The sequence below is a fragment of the Salvelinus fontinalis genome, chromosome 4 (genome assembly GCF_029448725.1).
Source record: "Salvelinus fontinalis isolate EN_2023a chromosome 4, ASM2944872v1, whole genome shotgun sequence".
Lineage (NCBI taxonomy): Eukaryota > Metazoa > Chordata > Actinopteri > Salmoniformes > Salmonidae > Salvelinus > Salvelinus fontinalis.
The window spans coordinates 55,758,172-55,771,605 of record NC_074668.1 but is presented as its reverse complement, the minus strand read 5'-3'; the positions used below and the strand labels follow the sequence as shown (position 1 = coordinate 55,771,605).

At 42.8% G+C, this 13,434-nt stretch overlaps 1 protein-coding gene across 2 annotated transcripts in view; it reads right to left on the bottom strand.

The window, feature by feature from the left end:
* LOC129854017 (protein kinase C-binding protein NELL1-like) overlaps window positions 1–13,434 on the bottom strand; it is a 481,512-nt gene that overhangs the window by 222,808 nt on the left and 245,270 nt on the right. The window lies entirely within an intron of this gene.

The window sequence follows — 13,434 nt, the reverse complement described above, 5'->3', positions numbered from 1 at the left end:
ATGTCATTAGGATGTGAACCCAGCAGCCTTCCAGTTGCCCGATCAATTCCCCCCTATTTCCAGCGCCCGGACCATGATTCAAACCGGCCACAGGTCCAACTCCATAGCCACTGGGCTTCCTATGGGGTTGTGGGTATGGGACTGTGGGTTTGGAGCTGGCGGTACGGGCCTGGGGGTATTGGTCTGGGACTAGGGCTGGAGGTTGGGGTACGGGCTTTGGGCCATGGAGTCTGCTCTGTATAACTGAACTATTTTCTCTGACACACAGACACATAATGCACACACTCTCAAACAACTCTCAGGTGCAGCTCTCACAGGCGGTGAGCTTTCAAGGATCTGCACTGAGATAAGCACACACTCACACACACAATTGTGCACACACATCAGGCTTCAGTTCTGAACGCAGCCATCGGGAAATAGAGAATACTACACTGCTCAAAAAAATAAAGGGAACACTTAAATAACACAATGTAACTCCAAGTCAATCACACTGTGAAATCAAACTGTCCACTTAGGAAGCAACACTGATTGACAATAAATTTCACATGCTGTTGTGCAAATGGAATAGACAACAGGTGGAAATTATTGGCAATTAGCAAGACACCCCCAATAAAGGAATGGTTCTGCAGGTGGTGACCACAGACCACTTCTCAGTTCCTATGCTTCCTGGCTGATGTTTTGGTCACTTTTGAATGCTGGCGGTGCTTTCACTCTAGTAGTAGTATGAGACGGAGTCTACAACCCACACAAGTGGCTCAGGTAGTGCAGCTCATCCAGGATGGCACATCAATGCGAGCTGTGGTAAGAAGGGTTGCTGTGTCTGTCAGCGTAGTGTCCAGAGCATGGAGGCGCTACCAGGAGACAGGCCAGTACGTCAGGAGACGTGGAGGAGGCCGTAGGAGGGCAACAACCCAGCAGCAGGACCGCTACCTCTGCCTTTGTGCAAGGAGGAGCAGGCGGAGCACTGCCAGAGCCCTGCAAAATGATCTCCAGCAGGCCACAAATGTGCATGTGTCTGCTCAAACGGTCAGAAACAGACTCCATGAGGGTGGTATGAGGGCCCAACGTCCACAAGTGGGGGTTGTGCTTACAGCCCAACACCGTGCAGGACGTTTGGCATTTGCCAGAGAACACCTAGATTGGCAAATTCGCCACTGGCGCCCTGTGCTCTTCACAGATGAAAGCAGGTTCACACTGAGCACATGTGACAGAGTCTGGAGACGCCGTGGAGAACGTTCTGCTGCCTGCAACATCCTCCAGCATGACCGGTTTGGCGATGGGTCAGTCATGGTGTGGGGTGGCATTTCTTTGGGGGGCCGCACAGCCCTCCATGTGCTCGCCAGAGGTAGCCTGACTGCCATTAGGTACTGAGATGAGATCCTCAGACCCCTTGTGAGACCATATGCTGGTGCAGTTGGCCCTGGGTTCCTCCTAATGCAAGACAATGCTAGACCTCATGTGGCTGGAGTGTGTCAGCAGTTCCTGCAAGAGGAAGGCATTGATGCTATGGACTGGCCCGCCCATTCCCCAGACCTGAATCCAATTGAGCACATCTGGGACATCATGTCTCGCTCCATCCACCAACGCCACGTTGCACCACAGACTGTCCAGGAGTTGGCGGATGCTTTAGTCCAGGTCTGGGAGGAGATCCCTCAGGAGACCATCCGCCACCTCATCAGGAGCATGCCCAGGCGTTGTAGGGAGGTCATACAGGCACGTGGAGGCCACACACACTACTGAGCCTCATTTTGACTTGTTTTAAGGACATTACATCAAAGTTGGATTAGCCTGTAGTGTGGTTTTCCACTTTAATTTTGAGTGTGACTCCAAATCCAGACCTCCATGGGTTGATCATTTTTGTGTGATTTTGTTGTCAGCACATTCAACTATGTAAAGAAAAAAGTATTTAATAAGAATATTTCATTCATTCAGATCTAGGATGTGTTATTTTAGTGTTCCCTTTATTTTTTTGAGCAGTGTATTTTCATAAGTATGTGGTAGAATTTTCAAAACTCTTAGTACAAAACTCCAAACTAGTAAGACTTGTAAAGCAGCAAGTCTCCTATTAAAAATGTTTTATTGTGTATTATCTTTTCTTGAAGACAGCTTTCATCAAATTGACCCAAAATATAAGTTTACTGTGAAATATCATGAGAAAATGTATTTAATCACCAAAACAAACCATGATAATATCTTCTCAACTTAGTTATTTTAAAACCAGTTAATCCAATAGCAAGAAATACAAGATAGATGTTTCAAAATTGCCCTTTGAATGTAATATTCTACAGCATTGTAAATTAGAGCACAATACACTGCTTTCACATGAGGCAATACACTACCCACTAAAATTTACTGAACATCAAATGTGCATCATTTCTATCCCATATGTGATCAAAGGTTTGATCGTTGAAGACATCTTGCACAATCTTTGATGCAAAGACTACATTTATTGTTCAGATATAATTACAACATAGGTGTGCTGTAATCAAATGAAACAAATTAAATAAATGAAAGAATGATATTTAGCAGGCACTAGTTTCCAATAAATCTTTCTTGAGCATTTGGCTATAGGTTCTCATCGACATCGCAGTAAATGTCCTCATTGTTCATGCATCTGGGGAAAAACCTTTGGCATGGCGAATCCAAGCCTGAAGGAGGGTGGTACACTCATGGGGACGGCAATCATAAATCACCCACACATGCACACTCACACACATACTCTTTAAGATCACTTATGATCTAAAAGAGTCTGAAGTATTGACACGGTGTGCACCATGATGTAATGCCACACATTTTCTTGGTTCATGTGGAGCATTAAATTACACCTACACCAGTCAGAATGAAAGGTCATTGGCATGTTTAATTGTCAACAGTAAAATATGACGTGAATGTATGGCAGTGCTTGGGGAGCGTCCCATCATAAAGCACTCTGTTCTTTCGGGCCTTCGGCAGAACTGTTGGGATAAGACTGGGCATGGGCACAGACGTCTCAAATCAATCCCCGGTCAGAAGAACCGACAATAGGAATCGGTGGTGGGATAAAACAGTTCAGAGGGGAAAAAAGAAAGTGAACATTTTTGCCCCCCCACATTCTGTCAATTACATGGAATGGTGGGTAATATTTTTTGCCAATTCATCCATCTTCCTCACACTGTATGCTAATCCCTTATTTTCCTCCAAAATGCCCCCTTTGTCTTCATTTCTGTATCTCTCTGTGATGGAGTAATTTGGTGCAATAAGATTGTGTCTCAGCTGAGTGGTTATTGCATCACCGTTATGCTAAGTGTGTGTGTACTTAAGTGTGTCTGTGCGTGTGTGTGTGCCTGCATATGTGTGTATGTACGTGGGCGTGCCTGTGTGTGTGTGTGCGTGTGCCTGAGTATGTGTATACGTATGTGTGCCTATGTTCGTCTGCGCGCGCTCACGGGCGTGTGTGTGTCTCTGTGTTCGTTCGGGCCAAGCCAAGGGCAGTGGCTGGCTAAGTGAAAATGACTGATGTCCCTAATTGCTCTCTCATTACCCACCCTGTGGAACAAGATAATTATTCCCTCAAATTGTTTGAGTAGTTAACAGTTTGGAGAAGAGGCCAGTGAAAAAGCCAAGTGCTGCCTCCAAAATGGCACCCTATTCCCTATATAGTGCTCTACTTTTGATGAAAAGTAGTGCAATACATAAGGAATAGGTTGCCATTTGGGACAAGTTGTCCTTGGATGCCTTGTCGTGTGGTCTATGTTCAGCTATGTACCGCTTTAGCTATAGAGCATTACAATATCTGAGGAAAGGACAGAGCAATAGGAATCAGGGTGACAAGAGGACAGGACACAGGGGGACAAGCCATCAGCAATGCAGGACTATTTAGGATAGAGTGACAGGATGCTGAGGTAGTTGGACACAGATGCACAAGACATCAGACAGCGCAGGACTATTGAGGACAGTGACAGGACACAGAGGTGGGGGACCAGGTGTGTAGTGCTAGGGGCGTCAACTTGAGAATATACAACACCGGTAAAATTATTTCTGGAAAATGTTATTATATTTAAATACCACAAAAATTAAATGGAAAACGATATAATGACAAACCAAATAAATATGGTTAGCAGCCTAGAGGTAAGTAAATGGTGGTTTCTTCCCAGTCTTCTCTCTGGTGGTGGCAAGGATGATGAAGAACTGTAGGCTACGTGTACAATGCGGAAGCCCATCAGAGGCTTGGCCACTTTGGCTAATGTGTCATCATTTGCCTGCATGTTTAGCAGAGGCAAAACATTTTGACAGATGGCTAGCTGTCATAGACATAATGGCGACAAAACAAGTAAGCATAAGTGCATTCTTTTTTTGTTTTTGCAAAAGCTGAAGCAACTACCACCACCAATAGGCCTAACAAAAACAAACAACAGCCAGCAAGTTGACATAGGTGAAGATCCTGATCCTGATCCAGCTCCTTCCTCATCTGACCTGGCTATTAGCAAGGCCCACCAGCTCTCACAGGCTGACTTCAGAATTAGACGTTCATCCATGTTTCTCAAACGTCAAATTTAGAAGTTTAGGCATTTACGCAACATTTTAAAGGTCAGGGTTAAATTAAATTAAGGCATTAACTCTGAATCCTTAAGGGTTAAGGTTTGGGATAGGCTGAAAACAAAAAATATCAATAACAACTTTCTATCGCTGGATTCAAACGTGTAACCTTTGGAATCAGAGGTTGAGGCCAGTGACTCTTACCCCTAGTGGCCGCTTTCCACGTCGTCATCTCCCGACATCCTCAGACATGGATGAACTGAGCATGGCAGCCCCAACCACGACCTTGACATTAATGGCTCCCCCCAGTCTCCGCGTCCAGGCCTGATCTCCGAAACACTGACAGCTCCTGATCGCACCACCTCAGCTAATGTACCTACAGTATGCCAACACCTCGGCCATCGATCCCCACACATCCTCAGCTACCAATCCCACCACTACTTCAGCTACCCCGGTTCCCTGAGACGACAGGGGAGCTCCTCTCTGTGCAGATGGTACCCCCACCACAGCACCAATAGGCCTACTACCATGCGATGATATCAGTGGTGGTCAGTGTACGTTAGAGTGGCTTGAGAAAGTATTTACAACCCTTGGCATTTTTCCTATTTTGTTGCCTTACAACCTGGAATTAAAATATATTTTTTGGGGGGGTTGTATCATTACCACTTTGAAGATGCAAAATATTTTTTTTTGTGAAACCAAAAAAAAAGACAAAAAAACTAAAAACTTGAGGGTGCATAACTATTCACCCCCACCCACCCCCAAAGTCAATACTTTGTAGAGGCACCTTTTGCAGCAATTATACTGCACGTCTCATGGGGTATGTCTCCATAAGCTTGGCACGTCTAGCCACTGGGATTTTTGCCCATTCTTCAAGGCAAAACTGCTCCAGCTCCTTCAAGTTGGATAGGTTCCGCTGGTGTACAGCAATCTTTAAATCATACCACAGATTCTCAATTGGATTGAGGTCTGGGCTTTGACTAGCCATTCCAAGACATTTAAATGTTTCCTCATAAACCACTCGAGGGTTGCTTTAGCAGTATGCTTAGGGTCTGTCCTGCTGGAAGGTGAACCTCTGTCCCAGTCCCAAATCTCTGGAAGACTGAAACAGGTTTCCCTCAAGATGTTCCCAGGATTTAGCACCATCCATCATTCCTTCAATTCAGACCAGTTTCCCAGTCCATGCCGATGAAAAACATCCCCACAGCATGATGCTGCCACCACCATGTTACACTGTGGGGATGGGCACCTCGGGGTGATGAGAGGTGTTGGGTTTGCGTCAGACATAGCATTTTCCTTAATGGCCAAAAAGCTACATTTTAGTCTCATCTGACCAGAGTACCTTCTTCCATATGTTAGGGGAGTCTCCCACATGCCTTTTGGCGGACACCAAATGTGTTTGTTTATTATTTTCTTTAAGCAAATGCTTTTTTCTGGCCACTCTTCTGAAACGCCCAGCTCTGTGTAGTGTACGGCTTAAAGTTGTCCTATGGACAGATACTCCAATCTCCACTGTGGAGCTTTGCTGCTCCTTCAGGGTTATCTTTGGTCTCTTTGTTGCCTCTCTGATTAATGCCATCCTTGCCTGGTCTGTGAGTTTTGGTGGGCGACTCTCTCTTGGCAGGTTTGTTGTGGTGCCATATTCTTTCCATTATTAATAATGGATTTAATGGTGCTCTGTGGGATGTTCAAAGTTTCTGACATTTTTTGTATAACTCAACCCTGATATGTACTTCTCCACAACTTTTTCCCTGACCTGTTTGGGTTTTCCCTGAGCTCCTTGTTCTTTATGGTGCCCCTTGCTTAGTGGTGTTGCAGACTCTGGGGCCTTTCAGAACAGGTGTATATACACTGAGATCATGTGACACTTAGATTGCATACGGGTGGACTTTATTTAACTAATTACGTGACTTCTGAATGTAATTGGTTGCACCAGATCTCATTTAGGGGCTTCATAGCAAAGGGGGTGAATACATATGCACGCACCACTTTCCGCTTAAAAAATTTGGGGATTTGGACTATTTTGTGTCTGTCCATTACATGAAGTCCAAATAAAAATCCATTAAAATTACAGGTTGTAATGCAACAAAATAGGAAAAACACCAAGGGGGATGAATACTTTTGCAAGACACTGTAAGGGAAGATTATAATTTTTTAAATGAGCAATAACTTATTTCTACAGCATATTGGATGTCTGTCATTCATATTCCGTTCCCCCAACTTAATATAGCATCGACAGGTTAGGCTACTACATGATACTCAGATTTTCCATGTACCCATCATGAGGTTGCTACAACCTAGCCTATGAATAAAAGTTTACAACGTAGGTGCACAGGTCGAGATCATTTTTTTTAAATCAAGCTGACAGACAGTGACACATTCAATATTGACTTGCGCACTCCTGCCTGCACCTAGGTGTTATCATTAGTTTGTCATTATACCCGGATGAAGAAAGCTTGTCTGTCGAAACGTTGGACATAAATATTTTTGCTTCTGAGCTCCTAGAATGACGATAAATATAGTTTTACAATAGAAAAACGTCTATCGTTTCATTTTATGCTCTATTGTTTATTTTGTTGCGTCGCAAATCACACTCTTTACGGTAATATTTTTTGTAAATTGGACGGCGCTTTGAGTTCTTCCATACGGCACTTTGCGACATAAACAAAAATGGAGGAGAGTGAACGTAACACAGAGCTCGTACCTAAACGAGGGGCTACTTCGGTCGCATGGACGTGGTTTGGGTATGAAAAGTCTGACGCGTACCAGAAAACCGTCCTTTGCAAAACATGCCGCAGGCCGGTCCCGACAAGAGGCTCAAACACCACTAACCTCTTACCACCTACGCAAGAATCATGTGAAACAGTACGGAGAGAGTCTATGGATGAGAACCAAAAAAGTACAGTCGAGTGATCAAAACAAACCCCCGACTCAGACGTTGCAAGAGGCTTTTGCCGCGGCACACCATATGGCAAAGAATCACGAAGATGGAAGGAGATAACAGCTGCCATTACAACTTACACCTGCAAAGACATGGCCCCAATTTACACGGTCGAGAAACAGGGGGTTTGTGAGTTGGTGCTAACACTCGACCCAAGGTACCAAATGCAAATTGATATGTGACATGTATTAAAGCCAAAATAACATGCCAAAACAGGAAAGCCCCCCAAAATATATATACATATTTTAGGCCTATGTTTATTTTTTTTGCAACTATAGTTGACGTGTTTTCTATTTTCCTTTTTAGATCTTATACATAAATATTTTGTATTTTGTTACATGCTTAATTGAACGTTTGCACAAAAGGTTCTAAATAAAAAGAGAAATAATCAAATATGAGTAAGTACCTTTTATTTGTTGAGTATAATTCAAAATGTAATAAGAAATAGGCCTTTACATATGGTAATTTTATATAAAATACTTATTCATTTACAGAAAATGTGCTATATCGTGATATGTATCGTTATCGGGATATGAAATGACCTATATCGGGATATGACATTTTAGCCATATCGCCCAGCCCTAGCCCCCAAAGATTATACAAGACAAACATGACTGCTAACTGCTACACACAGCCTTCATCGTTGTCATGTCATAGTCAACATAGCTGCTATAATGAATGCATTAGTAAACCCGCTACAATCATGCAGTACAGTGTAGTCAGCAGCAATTAGTTTAGCAGTTACACCAGTGGCAATAAACTAATAGAACCAAAGGTTTACCTTGACTTGGAACCGTTTCAGTGTTGGATAGCCATAGCCAGCTAGCTAACATAGCGTCCCTCTCTGTTTGAGTAGGCTAAACCATCTAGCTGCATTTGACACAAGCTAAGTAATTGAAAGTGAAAAAAATTAAATATAGCTATGAAATATAGCTACATCTCTCTCTCTTGCTTCTCCTTAATTGTGGAATAAATGAATTTGTTCAAAACTGTTGTCTTTGTCTCCAAGTCAACTACCACATTGTATGTACTGAAGTGTTAGCTAGCTGTAGATGATGCTTTCATTACTAGATTCCTTCTCTGATCCTTTGATTGGGTAGACAATATGTCAGTTCATGCTGCAAGAGCTCTGATAGGTTGGAGGACAGAAGCTAGCTGTCCTTCGGCTACGCAATGGCGCTACCCTACAGAATGCTGCAGAGGCTACTGTAGACCTTCATTGAAAAAGTGTTTTAATCAATTATTTGGTAACGTGAGTATAGTTAGTACTGGCTGATGTTTGGACAAATAGTATGTGAAGGAACAAACAGGAGGCATACCCATGGATATATTGTAAAGAAGGTAAGCTGGACTACAAAACATGTGCTGTCACACATCTGTCAGTCTACAAGTCGTAAGTGTTGACACATTCAAAGAATGGTGTTGGTCAAAGTAGGTCCTGGCAAGACTGTTTCAAGGGCAGCTTTTTCCATCTACGTAACATTGCAAAAATCAAACTTTCTGTCCAAAAATTATGCAGAAAAATTAATTCACGCTTTTGTCACTTCTAGGTTAGACTACTGCAATGCTCTACTTTTCTGGCTATCTGGATAAAGCACCAAATAAACTTCAGTTAGTGCTAAATACGGCTGCTAGAATCTTGACTTAGAACCAACAAATTTGATCATATTACTCCAGTGCTAGCCTCTCCACTGGCTTCCTGTTAAGGCTAGGGATGATTTCAAGGTTTTACTGCCAACCTACAAAGCATTACATGGGCTTTCTCCTACCTATTTCTGCATAAATTGGTCATAAAATTTGATCTTATCTTCATCTAAGTCACAACAGTAGACAAACACAGCCTGTTAAAATGAATTACACACAAACAATTATACGTTTTCATGTCTTTATTGAACACACCGTGTAAACATTCACAGTGTAGGGTGCAAAAAGTATGTGAACCCTTGGATTGAATAACTGGTTGACCCTCCTTTGGCAGCAACCAAATATTTTCTGTAGTTGCGGATCAGACCTGCACAACGGTAAGGAGGAGGAAATTTGGAATATTCCTCTTTGCAAAACTCAGTTCAGCAATATTCTTGATGTCTGGTGTGAACTCGGTTGGGGCCACAGTGTCTCCTGACCCCTCCTGTCTCAGCCTCCAGTATTTATGCTGCAGTAGTTTATGTGTCGGGGGCTAGGGTCAGTTGTTTATATCTGGAGTACTTCTCCTGTCTTATCCAGTGTCCTGTGTGAATTTAAGTATGCTTTCTCTAATTCTCTCCTTCTCTCTTTCTTTCTCTCTCTCGGAGAACCTGAGCCCTAGGACCATACGTCAGAACTACCGGGCATGATGACTCCTTGCTGTCCCCAGTCCACCTGGCCTTGCTGCTGTTCCAGTTTCAACTGTTCTGCCTGCGGTTATGGAACCCCTACCTGTCCCAGACCTGCTGCTTTCAACTCTTAATGATCGGCTATGAAAAGCCAACTGACATTTTTTCCTGATTATTATTTGACCATGCTTGTCATTTATGAACATTTTGAAAATCTTGGCTCTCTCTAATTCTCTCCTTCTCTCTTTCTTTCTCTCTCTCGGAGGACCTGAGCCCTAGGACCATACGTCAGGACTAGCATGATGACTCCTTGCTGTCCCCAGTCCACCTGGCCTTGCTGCTATTCCAGTTTCAACTGTTCTGCCTGCGGTTATGGAACCCCTACCTGTACCAGACCTGCTGTTTTCAACTCTTAATGATCGGCTATGAAAAGCCAACTGACATTTATTCCTGATTATTATTTGACCATGCTTGTCACTTATGAACATTTTGAACATCTTGGCCATGTTCTGTTATAATCTCCACCCGGCACAGCCAGAAGAGGACTGGCCACCCCTCATAGCCTGGTTCCTCTCTAGGTTTCTTCCTAGGTTTTGGCCTTTCTAGGGAGTTTTTCCTAGCCACCGTGCTTCTACACCTGCATTGCTTGCTGTTTTGGGGTTTTAGGCTGGATTTCTGTACAGCACTTTGAGATATTAGCTGATGTACGAAGGGCTATATAAAATAAACTTGATTTGATTTGAACTGCTCTCTTGAGGTCATGCCACAGCATCTCAATCGGGTTGAGGTCAGGACTCTGACTGGGCCACTCCAGAAGGCGTATTTTCTTCTGTTGAAGCCATTTGGTTGTTGATTTATTTCTGTGTTTTGGGTCATTGTCCTGTTGCATCACCCAACTTCTGTTGAGCTTCAATTGGAGGACAGATAGCCATACATTCTCCTGCAAAATGTCTTGATAAACTTGGGAATTCATTTTCCCATTGATGATAGCAAGCTGTCCAGGCACTGAGGCAGCAAAGCAGCCCAAACCATGATGCTCCCTTCACCATACTTTACAGTTGGGATGAGGTTTTGATGTTGGTGTGCTGTGCCTTTTTTCTACACACATGGTGTTGTGTTCCTTCCAAACAACTCAACTGTAGCTTCATCTGTCTACAGAATATTTTACCAGTAGCGCTGTGGAACATCCAGGGTCACTTTTGCAAACTTCAGTAGTGCAGCAATGTTTTTTGTGGACAGCAGTGGCTTCTTCCATGGTGTCCTCCCATGAACACCATTCTTGTTTCATGTTTTACGTATCGTAGACTCGTCAACAGAGATCTGAGCATGTTCCAGAGATTTATGTAAGTCTTTAGCTGACACTAGGATTCTTCTTAACCTCATTGAGCATTCTGCGCTGTGCACTTGCAGTCCTCTCAGCAGGATGACCACTCCTAGGGAGAGTAGCAGCATGCTGAACTTTCTCCATTTATAGACAATTTGTCTTAGCTTGGACTGATGATCATCAAGGCTTTTAGAAATACTTTTGTAACCCTTTCCAGCTTCATGCAAGTCAACAATTTTAAATCTTAGGTCTTCTGAGATCACTTTTGTTTGAGGCATGGTTCACACCAGGCAATGCTTCTTGTGAATTGCAAACTCAAATTTTGTGAGTGTTTTTTATAGGGCAAAGCAGCTCTCACCAACATCTCCAATCTCGTCTCATTGATTGGACTCCAGGTTAGCTGACTACTGACTCTTTTTCGCTTCTGGAGAAGTCATTAGCTTAGGGGTTCACATACTTTTTCCAACCTACACTGTGAATGTTTAAATTATGTATTCAATATAGACAAGAAAAATACAATAACTTGTGTGTTATTACTATAAGCACACTGTTTGCCTTTTTTTATGACTTAGATGAAGAGCAGATCAGATTTTATGACCAATTCATGCAGAAGTCCAGGTAATTCCAAATGATTGACATAATTTTTCTTGCCATTGTAAATAATGTGCTTTTAATTTGTATTTTACTGGGTTGATGGTGCCTGCATCTGATGGTCAGTCTCAGCAAGGGAGAGAGCAGCAGACAGAGTCCACCTCTCAACGTCCCTCCACTCTCCCTTTCCTCCACAAACCAAAAAGAGACACAGTCTTCCAGCTGATGGCGAAACTCGAATCACACTGCATTATTTCTGCCTCATGCACAAATTCATGTTGTTACTCCTATGAACAGAGAATGTTAAATATGTCTTGATATTAAAAAAGACCCAAGCCGCTAAAAATAACAATGCTGCAGTGCTGGTTGTAGCGCAAGTGGAAGTAGGAGGAAAGCTCATTTTATAGCCTAAGTGTTGAATAAAAAGTGTTCACTGTGCTGAGTAAGAACTTAAACATGAACTCACTCATAAAAACAGCAGCCCTTTGCTGTATTTGTGGACAGTCTCTCTCTCCAGTCATGGTTTTGAAATCTTACGGAATCAACTTTGCTGTACCTTTTTTTTTTACACCTGGCTATGTTATTGCAGACAAATCTGAGCAATCCGATTGGCCAGAGGTAGGCCTATAGTGCACTTGATTTGCTCTCCTGGCCGGCCGGGAAGGCGGAGTTGTACCTCCAGACACATGAAATGGTTCTAAATGGGAATACTTAGACTACCCAGTACATAGGGCAGCTGAATCGGCTGTGAAAGGTTCAGCAGGCTCTTAGTTCTTTCTATCTGCTACTGCCACCCCGTTGGCATAACTTTTATTGACAATTTCAACACTTTTTGGAAATAAAATATACTCTACAGGGATGATCGACTCCAACCATCTAGGAGCCTGGACCCTCTCTTCAAACTTCAATGCTCGTTAAGATATCGAGTCAGAGACAGACCAAGCCCCGCTCAGGTAATAGCTCCCATCCTCTCTAAGAGTTATTGTCATACTGTTGTCTATACTACCAGGGGTGTTGCCAATTGTAATGTTCTACACATTTGTTTGAACTCCACTGTTATATCTGCTACTGTTAGCTCAAAAGAGGAGCCCACCGTGGTCTGCTCACCCAGGGCTTTTAGATCAAATGGGAATTCCATAAACTTGAATAGCCCTCGGTTTTCAAATCACGTAGAGGTTTGGGCTGTTTTCGCGATATCAACCAAAGCCCTTGTAAGTCAGTTAATAACATTCCATCATTGGTTACTCTGAGAGTTCCTCATATTGACATTGCCTGCATCCTCAGGTCCTATGGTGCTAACCTTCGAAAATTAATTACATTTACTTCCCCTTCCTCTATTACTAATAGGGATAGAGCCGAGGGGTAGGCCATCATTGTAAATAATATGTTTTTCTTAACTGACTTGCCTAGTTAAATAAAGGTTAAATAAAATACATATATATATATATATTTATATATATATATATTCTTTAAAAATAACAAATGGTGCTGTTCAGTGCAATCTTATAGTCATACCAACTATATCAATATCAACCATCAGACAGGGCCTGCAACTGCCTATTGAACATATTGTGTTGAGTTGGAGTTTCCATGTGACTTGAAAAATCGTAAAGGACTTGGTTTGATGCATCTGAACATTAGGAGCTTACGTCCTAAACAGAATTACATCAAGATCTTGGCTATGCATATGAATCCGTACATTCTGGTATTTACTGAAACTTGGATCTCTGGGGACATTCTGCACTCTGATT